General features: G+C 36.6%; 1 long non-coding RNA gene across 3 annotated transcripts in view; it reads left to right on the forward strand.

Annotated features, from left to right (window-relative positions):
* LOC136993552 (uncharacterized) overlaps positions 1–13,246 on the forward strand; it is a 146,539-nt gene that overhangs the window by 106,063 nt on the left and 27,230 nt on the right. For all 3 annotated transcript variants that reach the window (XR_010885925.1, XR_010885923.1, XR_010885924.1), the window contains exon 3: positions 3,048–3,118. This is a non-coding gene — a long non-coding RNA (uncharacterized lncRNA). The remainder of the gene's footprint in view (positions 1–3,047; positions 3,119–13,246) is intronic.

Raw genomic sequence — 13,246 nt, forward strand, 5'->3', positions numbered from 1 at the left:
GTATTTAAACCTTTTTGGATTATGGCAGTCAAATATAGCGCTTTACAGTGAATTTATTGACCTCTAGAGAATGTGGCTTCCCATTCCCAATCAGGCTGTTGAACGTATTAAAATGCAAATAAGGGAAATCTCACTGAAGGGTTGATTATCTCATCTCACGTGAAGCAGCTGATACAGAGCATAACTGAAGCAGTGCTAAAAAAGCTTCTCCGAGTCACTGGAAGGATTCCCATATTTAAGGAAAAAGAAAAAAAGAGCACTTGCATAGCAAAGATATAGCATGAATCTTCTTGAGAAAATAGGTTCGTTGGTCTAGTCACAGGATTTGATTGCAGAACATAGGTGGGATATGCAACAGAAACTTCTCCCAGTATGGTGTTAGCACCAGTTAAGACTTTAAAATGAGTATTTTTTAATATAATAAAAATAAAAGAGCTGCCTTACAAAAAAACTAGTTTAGACAATAAAACAGACTCAGTGCTTTGTGAAATGCTTTTTTTGATAGGAGATATTTTGATCCCTTGCTGAAAAAGCTGCAGCAAATATTGGAGAGTTTGCCAGTTTGCCATGTTCTTTCTTACTTTTTATATTTACTTCAAGTGACTTAATTAAATTTTATTCACTCTTTACATGTGTAAATACTACTGAGGCCTGGAGGATTTTTTTTTCATTAGTATTTTGTGTAGAGGAAGGAAGAAAGGGAGGCAGCACTTCCTCTGTACTGCTGGTTTTATGAATTTGACCTAATCTAAGTGTTTGTCTAGTCCACTGTCTTGTCTCTTACAGTGGCCAGTAGTAGATATAAGAATAAAGTGTACATGGAGTTTCCTTTCTCAGCAAGGCATGGGAACAAGCACTGTGCATATATGAAATACATCTTTCTTACTGTTGTTGTTTGGTTTTTTAATCCATCCAAGAAGGATGGCAGAAGTTAAGTGCGTAGACTACTCATAAAGATTCCCATCATCAAATAGTGGTAGCTTGTTTCGGAATGGAAAGCAGAATATTATATGTTTTAAACTTACTCTTTCAGTATGACATGTGAGATGATATGCTAGTTCTTTCACTTTTTTCGTTCTTAGATTGTAAAAATAAGGTTGAATGTGGTGTTTAAATTCACAAAAAGCTGTTTTTTGAAATGATACAAGAGTCACATAAAGAAAACTAAGTACTTCTGAGGAAGGGTTTGAAGATTTATGAAAAAGGTGCTCTATCTCACTTTTTTTTTTTTAAGTTCAGAATCTTAAATTAAAAACGCCCACTTTTTGATTTAGCTTACTCTACCGAAGTGTTTTGTTCAGAACACAAAACACACATTCTAGCAACCTATTAGTGGGTAGTTTTGATGTTTCCTGACTTTCCAGTGATGACTAGGAAGACTCTCTATTTTCTATTGAGACTAGTAGTTCAGTTACCAGTAGGGAAATGGAGCATTCTGAGATGAGTTTGGCAGGCGATAAAAGGTGTTCCTGCAGATGAGAGTTGGGAATAGAGTGCTTACATGCGATACTTGCATTTAGCCTACAAACATTAGAAAAGAATGATCTCAGGAAGCAGTCTGATCATTTGTAAGTATGGTGAGAAAATCTAATCTATTCTTCTGAAACAAACTGTACCAGTCTCTGCCAGCTGTGCTGCAGTTCCTTCTAGCAGCAATTAGATCATCTGTCTAATCTACAGAACTCAGGCCATTACATTTCATTCAGTAGTTCCTGTGTTGCGTCCAGTAGCTCATGTTTGATCAAAGCCTATGTAATGTTAATTTTGAAGGGATGGCGTGTTTCTCATTCTGGGCTTTCTCCTTACTATTAAGCGTTTCCATTCTTTTGTCTGCTTTCCGCCTTTACAAATCTGCAAGATACAATATGGAGCATGCAAGTGGTTACAAGGAAACATGAACTGAAGTCTGATGCTTGTCCTTTGGACAGTGGATCTGTGTAGAGTATTTTGCAGTCAGATGCTCTTTTTTTTTCCCATGCTCCCCAAAACGCTGTGGGGCTACAGTCAGTGCAGAGCTGAGTCTGAACAAGTAAAGCCTGTAGAGAAGCAGCATGCTCTGAGGTTGGGTGCAGTGCTTCACCAGCACAGTCCTGTGGCTTCCAGCCAGCCTAACCCATGGGCAGAGCCAGCTCATCCCTACTAGCAAAAAACTGTGTGGCACAGGCTTACTTATGCATAAGTTTTCATGTCTAGTCTCCTTCCTACTCTGAGCTAAGTGCATAGAGGTATTCTTGTGAGGGACCAGGCTTGAGTTTTTGAGGCTGGTATACACATTTGCCAAAAGCACAGTAGGCTTGAGCAATTATTCTAATTAGAATACTGTTAAATCTTTAAAATTATGATATTAAAACTTAGCATCAGGTTGATTGGCTCATTGATGTGATCAGTCTAAAAGTAAATGTGATTCATGATTAACTGTGCGAATACTGGTAATTTGTAACCTCCTACTTTGAGTCACTCATGCATTGAAAAGGCCACTGCACAAAATTTAGTGAATGCTTTCAAATACCTGAGAAATTGGAAATCTGCACATAAGTGGTAGATGTTTAGAAAAGTACAGAAAATCAGTGAATAAATTATTGTTATTAAAAATGGAACAAATAATGACCGAAGAGTGGGATTGAACAGTCAGCCTTTTATGGAATTTCCTGAATAATGGAAAATACAAAGGAACTTTTCTCAAATGCAGAGCAAGTTGGGATAGAGTTACACCATGAGTAATGAGCTCAACAAATGATGAAAGAGAGTAGAGATTTATCATGAATTACTTTAACTGAATATATTCATTGCGACTTTCCTGAACCGTAAATGGAGGGTGACAGTTTGCTAAGTACAGCGTTTCACTTGTTATTTAGCCTGTTATTTTTCATCCATTGTTCATACACCATACATGGAAAAAAGTGGAGAAGTGGTGTAGAAGGTTATTAGAATCATCAGCTGTTGTTAATTAATAAAGGCTAAAACAATTTGGAAGGAGTTGCTAGAGAATTTCAGAATTTTCTTCTGTCTTTTTAATATAACGTGTTCCCACTGACACTATTTTCCAGGTTTTGTTAAAAAGATGTCCTGGCAAGATCTCCTCCTCCTCTGTCCCAGATCATCTAGCTGCAGTTACCAGGTAGGCTGCTTAGTTTGTTTTAAGTATTTGGAGGTGTTCCAACAGTTGCCTCCATTTTCACTGTTAGACTTGGCTTTCATTGAAACTGAGTCCTCTTGCAAAAGTTCTTAAGGAAGATTCAGCCTTATGCTTTATTCTTCCTTCTTGCTGATGAGGCACTGAGTATGGGATGCCTCTTAAAACGGCTTTTGAATGCTCCTTTACACTGACACAACTGTCTGTTAGAAGAAATTCCATTCTGTAGCTGTATAAATGTGATTTATTTTTTAAAGATTACAAGTCTACCTCCATAGTTAGAATGTTGTACTAGCAAAAGCAGAGGGCTGGGTTTAGAAAATCCCTGAAATTTAAACTCAGTTTTAAAATCTCATTGTTGTTATGTGGCCAGAAAGATGTGCATAATTGCTCTTCTGGATAAAGGATGCTTTCCTTAATTCTGTTTGTGAGTTTGAGGAAAATTCACACAAATGTGGTCATCCCCTGATATATTTTCTCTACAAGGGTTGATTGACACAATACATGTTGGAGGTCTTGCTCAAGCTAGTAATGGAGCCTGATCTTGAAAATAACTTGAGGATAGAAATTACATACAACCTTAGATATCTTATGCTAATTTATCAGCTGACTGGGACAAAACGGGGAGGGATGAATTCTTTTTGCTCTGCATGTTGCACCTAACACATCTATTTTATTTGATGCATTTATGAAAGTAAGCTTTTGGAAAAGCTACATTAGCGTCCAAAAATTATCTGCACCCAACCTAAATTATTTCTATCTAGTATAAACTAGGTATATGAATGAAGAATAGGGCCATATCTGTCTATGCTTTGTAAAATACAGCAGCAAACAGTCCCTGCCCCAAATAATTTAGAGATGATAATCACAGCTTGTATAAGTAAAACTGAGCTTTAAACCAACTGACTTAGGAACTGCCAAGAATGCAGTAGTACTTGCTACAGAGCTTATCCAGGAATCTTGGTAAATATTCAGCTTTACATTATTTGGCTTGGATATTATTAGCACCATTGTACAGACAGTACTGTACAGGTAGTACAGACAGTGTGAACTTACTGTTGTCTCAAATACATCTGAAAAATCTTGTAGTCACCAGAGAGTAGATACACAAAAGTAGCAGAGTGTGCCAACCTCTAATTATATGACTGTCTCAGTATAAGACTTCCACCACCTTCCCTGACCTCCCAGACCAATTCTTGCTGTACGTTCTGGTTTTGAAACATCAGATGATACATCAAGCATCAAATTATTCCCTCCCCCCCCGCCATGACAGCTGATATTCATGGTACCAGGAACTGGGACTTTAGTAAGTACAAGTATCCAGAAATTATAAAACTAAAAGTTGATGACAGACAGCATGAGAAAGAAGGGAGAAATACTGTTACTCCTGTTTTACACAAGAGCAGCAGATGCACGGAAATTGGGCCACTTGCTAAAGATCATAAAGAGCTTGCAGCAGAAATCCAGGCGAATTTCTTCTCACTGTATTAGCTCTGTGACTACAGATTGAAAGGGCAGCTTAGGTCCCATCATAGGTCTCAGCATATGCTTAAAATGTTAAAAGCTTTTGAATACAGTTTTTCCCCTAGCTCTCCAGGTAGCAAAACCTCAACTATGACTTAGTTAGGGATTCTGTTGCTTTGTGTTAGTTGTCAGGGTGAAACGGGTATTGCTATTGCAATCCTAAATGAGGCAGATGGAGATCAATTGCTGAACTAATTAGCACCAGTACTATCGAGAGGTTAGAAAGAAACATCTGTGAGAAACAGTGTATGCTTTCTTATCATGCAGTCCTAGGACAGAAGGTACAGAGCACATAGATCAAAATGTAATTTAGACCTTGATCAAGAGCATCATTGTCATTTAGCTACACTCAGCGAGAGTCAAAGAGTAAGGAACTCATCCATATTTCTTTAAGCTGAAATTGTTTTCTTCCAGTATGTGACTAGAAACTTACTTAAGTTTTTTACTTTATTGGCATATAATTCATGTGCTGACATTATTTCTGTTCTAAAAAATTTGGTAAGCAAAAATCATTCCATAAATTACTTTTTCCTGGTAACTTTTTTTGGCACAGCCTATTAAGAAAACTTGGATTAATGGTCCAGGAAATTGGAAGCTAAATGTTCATAAATGCTGATAAATGAGAACTTTGTAACAATTTTTTTTAGTGAGGTTCATAGAATTCTTACTAACTCATACTGTTAATGCTACATCAAATGTTTATGATATGTTAAGATGCAGAAATCCGTTTCTCAACTCAAGAATTGGTCAAAACTCTAGGCTGCCCTGTCCTATCTGTGCTTGAAACTTGACAGGTGAGGCAGGCAGTCCAGAAGTAGTTAATATCTGAAGAATTGTTCTTGGTCTTTGGGGTATAAAGGGGATCTTTCCATGAGGAATAATTTGTGAATTGAAAGCGTCCATGAGCAAGTTGTTTGAAAAGGTTGTCTGTTTAATAGAATAAATTCTGCAAATAATGAAGTGACACAAACTGTTTACATATTCATGGCACAACACTGCAGAGCGTTTGGCAGAAGCTGTGTAGAAGCTCCATTGGAAACAATGGCAACTCTTGTGTTAAGTTGCGCTCCTGCTCTAACTGAAGATAATTATGTAAATAACTTGTATCTTTGTTCTTTGATGTTAAGGAAGAACTGCAGTGCAATAGAAAAGGTTCTGATCACTACATCTAATTACACTGAAATGAGAATTACTGAAAATCTCTAAGTGCTAATTATTCTTTTTATTATATTTAAAGCAATCAAAGCAAGAGTTGCCATGTTCATAGTCTAATATAAAAAAGTCTGATTTAGGGAATATCTAAGAACTTTGAACCTACTGAAGCTTTGGTGCTGTAATGTTTTGCCTTCTTCCTTTCACCCAGAAGTGTCTAGGACAAACACTTTTAACTTAATTATTGGTTCATGTTTTAAAAAGCCATGATTTCATACCAGGCTTCCGTATCTTGTTAAAATTAGCTCTGCATTTTCTCCACTTGGCTTTATATGACTTTATACTAGTTGGCTTTATACTATACACAGTCTAGGTAATTGCTAACTCTGTGCTAATATGGTTATAAGCCAGAAAATTTGCATGTTGCTCTTATAAAAGAGGTCCTGTTTGAAATGAGGACTCAGTTGGGCTGAACATTCTGTGCACACAGTTATATGCAGACATTGCCTGAAAGAACCGTCTAATTATAGTTAGCATCTTTGCCAAACATTGTTCTAAACAATTAAAACTACTATAAAACCATGCTATAATCCAAGTAAAGTACCCCACACACTGATAGAAAACTATTGTGTTCGATTCTAAACTAAAATTCTAAAAAGATTCATTTCTCTGAACAACTAACACAGGTAAATAGGTGAAGCAGAGACTCAGCACGGAGTAACCCTCTATACAGATGCAGAATTTTTCAGAAGAGATCTTATGCTTTTCTTATCTTCAGACATCTCCCCTGTCATTTGAGCTTACAGAAAGAAAAATGCTAGGAGAGGCTATCAGGAGACTTAGCCAGCAGGGACTGAGTCTGATGGGGCTCTAGCCTTAGCTGAGTCTACATTCCTTGACAAAAGAACAGTATGGCAACTACTACAAGGTATGACATAAAGCTCTGTTGAAAACCAGTGCTTTTTCTCTACAGGCATCTTCAGCAGTCTGTCACTGAATGAGGGATGGGGGAAAGGACCATACTCTGTAGCTCTAGCATTAGGAAACTGTACTGCCTGGAGTATGCAGTTCCTCATTATTGCTGTTCCCAGGTTCCCTAGATACTTGACGGACTATAGGTTTTTTTTTTTTTTTTTTTTCTCTATTAACTTGGAAGTTCAGGATTTTTTTGTTCTTCTTGTTTTTCTTCCTACACTACCTGAGACCCTTAGAAGGAAAATTTGCCATAGAACTTGCCCAGTCTTGCCTCTCTGTCCCCATATATACTCATTTCTCCATTTGCTGGCAAACAGCACAATTCTTTGCAATTTTTCCCTCTGTCTTATGGCTCTGTTTTGGGTATAGACCACTGTTTGGGAAATGTAATGAAGCATATCATTGACTGAATTAGGACCATGAAGGGTTAAAAGCATTTGTGAGCACATTAGCTAAAGCCAGAGGGCAGGAGAGACAATTTATTTTTAAGAGTTTGCAATAACTTCTGTCCTCTAAAAACATTTACAGGAGGATTGTACGCTCATCGGTTTTAAGTATCACTAGATGCAGGTCCTAATCTGTGTTTGAAAATTCTATTTGTCTGGCTTGTCGTGACTGAGGCTAAGTAGCTTCTCCAGTTACCGCTTTCTCTTTAAACTTTTTTGTGTAGACTGACACTATATATAGAAGTTTTCCGTATAATTTTATTCTGAAGACTATATGATACTTTTTCAATATTCCCCATAGTAAATAGCTATGGGATTTTGACTGGGAACCTGAATGGACCAAATAATGCAGTCTAATCCTACCATTCCCAGTTGCCCTGTTGCCCGTCCCAACCTGTTTTTTACCACAGAAGATAAGGCAGCAACTGTTTCCCAGTGGCCATTCTCTACATATGATTACTGACATAATGATAAAACCATGGTGAGAAAGAATGAAACCCCATAACAAACATGACCTTGCAGTAGCCCTGATGTCACCAAGTGTGAGAATGATGCATAACAAAATATTTGCCCCGGTGTTTGAATCTGGATCTGAATTCCTTTGCAAAGTCACCTCTTTAATAGCAATATATTTCCCAGACTACTGATTTTTCTTCTTTAGCTTCTTGGCCTACATCTTTAGAGCACAGTTTTCAAAGAGATGTTTCTTAATGAAGCAGCACACATTATTCTGTCTCTCTTCTTCATTTTATATTGAGGGTTTGGTAGATTTATAATGATACTTTCATTGTTTTTTTGGGTCTATTTTCCAAGTTCAGTTGTCATATGGAAGACAGGTTTTGATTGCTTTGTAGTAGTATTATAAATATCATATTTAGCTCTTTTGGCTAATTTTTTAAAGAACTAAATATTTAGCTCTTTTTGGCTTTCACTGTTTAAGATCTGAGTCTGGGCAATGAAATTGCTATTTTGGCTGCATGTGGCTGCAGTATGGGTCCAGCTATTGATACCAAGATGACTTGTCATTAGGCACTTTGGTGAAAAGATTTACATGACTGCCATCAGGCTGATGCCATACCTAAAAGAAATGATACCCTTTATTGTCTGGAAGCTTTTCTTCCTTTTTGATTTTCATCACAAATTTCAGTATTGTCATCATCCATCTGTCAAACTGTCTTTTGTAATATTCTTGTACCAATGCTGCTTTCCTGGACACCATTGTCAGCATAAAAAAGATAAACTGCAGAATATAATATGTAGAAAACGCACAGACAAGTAAAGCCAAATGAACTCACACAGGCAGTTGAAAAAGAACAAAAATATGTAGACAACATTGGAAGAGCATTTCTCACAAAATAGTTATTCTTTGTTGGCTGTTGTAATGTCTAATGCAGACCTACAAAACACCTTTCAAAGGCAAGCCTGGGAACTAAAATTTGTAATTACTGAATACCAAGAATATTTTTTCCAAGAATACTGGTTGGTCTGATAGAAAGTATTACCTCTACATACAAATTTTGCCTTGGCTGTGTCCTTAGAGTGTCATTGCTACAACAGCACTACCACTGCTTTGTTTAAGTCCTCTCTTTTTCATGGGTTTCCTGCTGCAGTTTGAGTTCTTAGCACTTTGTGGTTGATGCTGCTTGTGCTAGTCATTGTATCAGATCAAAAAAAGGAATTAAAGCATTTGTCTTCACATTGTCATCTGTTGTTACATTCCCTTCCCGCTGTGTCAGCCTAGCTCCTATTAATTCTGTCAAGGGCAGGCTATTCCTAAGGCTGATCTGGAATCTTGGAATTCAGGCGAATGTGTGCATTGTTGGAAGTCCTACTCTGAGAGCCCACTGTGGGGAAAAAAGGATAATAAAGGTTGCTTTATCTGTGGTTGTGAAGTGGCTATGGGATATTTGCTCCAATGAGAAAGTCTAACTCTATAAATTTAACTTGCATTCTGGCTCAGACAGTAACCTCGCACTGTTCTGTGCTGTTGAAAAGGGATGTCTTGCTTTCTCTCTCTTGAGGGAGAGCTCTTGTCTTCTTTCCTTGCTCTAACCCCAGCACTTTCTGGTCTTTTCACTGAACTATTTCAGCATACTATGTCAGAAGAAAAATAACCACTTCCTTTTGTCAAACTACACAGTCGTTCCTGTTAACTTCATGCTGATCTGCATGCTTTGCCTTGCTTTGCTTTTCAGATTTAGCTTTTTAACACTTTTCAGTTAATTTCCTTTATAATAGGATTTCAACTTAGAAAGCAAATGATCTCTTTGGAAATGTTCAAAATCCTAATCCAGCTATATAAATCTCTCTTATTATCTAAGCATTTCCTAATGTTGATAGTTATTTTTAAAGCATTAACTTTTTGTGGCTTTCAAGGAGTCTTGATTTGCATGTAGACATTTGGATCTGTTACAATATACCATTTCAGTGCATGCTATTAGTGTTAGCAGCTTTTTAATCTGGAAGATGCAATTGTTGTATTCTGTGAAATGTGGAAGTAAGAAGCTCACTAGCCGTTTTACCAACTGAGAAATTTAATTTAGTGAACATATGTTAGCATGGCCACCTCTTCTGAAGCCATGACAAGTATATTTTGGTAGAGTGTTTCTTGCAATGTCAATAGAAGGAAGGTGACCAAAGAAAAGGCAGAAGTCAACAAGCGGGAGCTGACCCTTCGCTCTTTGCACTGTAGAATCTGTTATAAGTTCCTAAAACAACAAAAAACCTTACAGGTCTCTTCTCCAGGGAAATCTGACAGAATTGAATAGAAAGTTACATTTTAAAGCTTTTGTGAAGTTTAGCAAAGCTTCCATTGCTAACAAGCAATTTGAACAGCATTTTAAAAGTATCTTTTTTCTGATAACATTCTGTTGATTAAAATAGAAGTTGCTCTACTTTGAATAACATCTGTAGAATGCCACTGGTGTGCGTGTACTTAGTGAAAGCATTCTTAGAGGTGTTTATGTGTGCTTGTTTGTGTACTACCTGCAAAGGGCAGCATGTAATACAATCTAAAGAAAACTCCACTAACACAAACATTTGTTATTAAATATATGAATAGCATATTTTATGCTTGCTAAAATTTCTGAATATATGTATAATTACTCATACAAGTACTTTATTTTAGTCAAAGTGTATATGTAATCTCAGAGGAAGAGTGTTGGATATTTCAGAAAAGCAAACAACAAAAAAAAGAGACTTCAATAGGTGCTGAAGGGTTCTGTTTTAGCAACAAAGAAAAAATGACATATTTACAAAATACTGTCAGGAAAGTCCAATTAGAACTAGGAAACCTTGAAATGTTCTGCTGATCTGTTCAGTAAACCTCACAGGAATTTATATGTGCTTGTGTAGTACCATGAGAAGCTGAAGCAGAACTTGAGCTCAGAATAGAATTGGCTAGGAATTACTTCAGGTCTTAACTGCAACTGATTTTTTTTTCTTTTTTTTTATGAAACCTTAAGCTTTTTTTTTTTTCTGGTGTTACAATTTAAGCTATAAATCTGAATATGGAAAACCTAGCAGAACTTAGATTAGTACAAAAGGAAATGCAGAACCATGAGTGATACTGACCATGATTTCTTGCACTTCTGGTGTTAGTCTGCAGAGAAAAATGAAAGAAAAGTGGCTATCTTTAGGGATTAACGTAGACATGAACATTGCTGGTGAGAGAGAAAAGTACAGTGTTGATGAAAGTGCTGTCTGGATCCCCACCAAATTACAAGTTTTATAGTTGAAGAATTGGAGAAAGTCAGGGAGAAGAAAGGGACAGAATAGGGATGGCCTTCATGCAGAGCAAGTTATGACAGTTGGGTGGTTTAGTGGTGGCTGGGGGACCCCAACTGCAAAGCGTGCAAGCTGAGGCACTCATAAGATGATTTAGAGGACAGTTTGTGTAGTAACATTTAACAAGATCTTATTTTTCATTCTGAAAGAATAATATATGGATACTAATGATGTCCTCAATGCTGTCCTGGTTTTCATTTTTACAGTGTCTTTTTCTGTGCTAATACATTTTTCATCCACTTGCTCATGCACAGAAGGCAATCAGCAATATATTCTCACTTGTCTTGTCTTACATTTCCTTGTACAGCAGATACTCCTATATTATCATTCCCTGTAGAAGACTTCTGCAAGGAAGAAAATAGAATCCTTGTACACTGCTCATGGTTGTCAGAATACTTGTCTGTTTAGAAAAAAGTATGCATAGTATTAACAGATGATGCATATCTCATCTAGAAGGCAGTGTCTTGTTACCTGTTATTTACATTTTATTGCCCATTCTTGGACTGCAACATTACCTGTTCTATCAGAGATGATAATAACAAAGATAGTACAGTAGGTGGTAAGTAGTGTGGTACTAGGTGTAGGAAAAGTGCTGTCAGGTTAAAATATGGAGTTAAAATATTGAAATTGGGCAGAAGATGTCAAGTTAAAACATTGCAGTGCAAAGATACCAATAATGTGGGTGGTGGTGTCTGTACAGCATTGTTCCTTGATATTTAATAGTCCGTAAGACAGTACTGCTCTTTCATTTACCCCTTCTATACTGAATAATAAGCACTCAATCAGATGAATTTAAAGAGAGTGAAAATAAATTAAAAACATTTTTACGCAAAGCTTGATGCCAAGAATTCATTGCTGAAGTATATGACTGAATCTATTTACTTAAGCTCTAAAAACAACTTTTGCCAAATCTAACATTAGAAAAGACCTTATCTAATGGTGTATAACCATTATATCTTTGACATATAGCCATGACAACGTTCTTAGTAACGGATTATGGCATTACATTAGGCAGAGGAGAAAGCTACTTTAAGACCACAGTATTAAGCCACCACAGTGAACTCTGTAACAGCACAACTTATCTAACACATTAAGGACAAATTCAGGTTGTTAAGCCTAATTAAATCTATTTTGACAGGATTTTGCAATGTTTATCCAGAAGTTACCAGTCTTGATTTGAATTTGTCTAGAGCCTTCACCAAAGGCTACAGAAGTCATTGAGAAGATAACTGAGCTTTGGCAGTCTTTGGATCAGGCTGATCTGAAGAGACAGATGCACACAGAGACATCAGCATAACAAATGGCAAAATACATATTTTTGCAGCCATCCTGTTATCTGGCAGCTGTTCCATTAACATCTTTCTGAACCTATAAGATTGTGACCCAGTTAATGGCTTATAATGCAGATATATAATTGTTGACTGTTTCCTGTTATGCAAGTAATCTCTGTGTTCTATTCACAGTTATTTAACTCTTCACTTCGCATTTCTATAATAGAGTTCATACTCCAAAAAGCTTCTTCCTTTCATTCAGTGTTAAATCTCCTGGCTGCTGAAATGCATATTTATAATCCCTCTAAGCTGTTTTAGAGATAATTGTTTTGGATCTCTCCTAAGCGTTAGTGGGATTTGTTACTATGCCTTAATTTGTGCTGCTGCTCTGTTGACCAAGTTTTCCTTTTATTTTAAACCAGTGTAAAAGCTAGGATATATACTAGTTGTCTCCTACATTGATAACTTCTACACAAAATAAGCTAACTGTCATAAGGGAAGACTCTGAAGGAAAGTATCAAATGACTAGGGAGAGCAGAGCTGTTTCAGCAAATGGACTCACAAAATAAAGGCAAACATAAAACACACTTTGTGATCTGAAGTTTTTATTACCTGTGACATTTTCCATGAAAGTTGATCTGTAGTTTCCTTTTAGTATGTAAGCCACAACCATAATTTTTTGTGAAGAAAAATTCTGTTAAAAAATGGTAACAATGCTTCCTGAACAGCGTCATCTCAATCATTTTGAATAAAAAAATTGCAAGTCTTTGTATTGCAGGCTTTTGGATATAGTTGAAAGTGTACTATTTTGCAGTCCTTGCAAAAAATGGGAGATATATGCATGCACATTCTCTTCTCAGGAATTAAACTGTTGAACAAGTTCAAAAAGCAACATTTTGTCTGGATTTTGTGCAGTATCCTTTCTTTCTAATATAGCACAGAGGAACAGAAAACTTGCG

This window comes from Apteryx mantelli, chromosome 17 (assembly GCF_036417845.1).
Source record: "Apteryx mantelli isolate bAptMan1 chromosome 17, bAptMan1.hap1, whole genome shotgun sequence".
In the NCBI taxonomy this organism is placed as follows: domain Eukaryota; kingdom Metazoa; phylum Chordata; class Aves; order Apterygiformes; family Apterygidae; genus Apteryx; species Apteryx mantelli.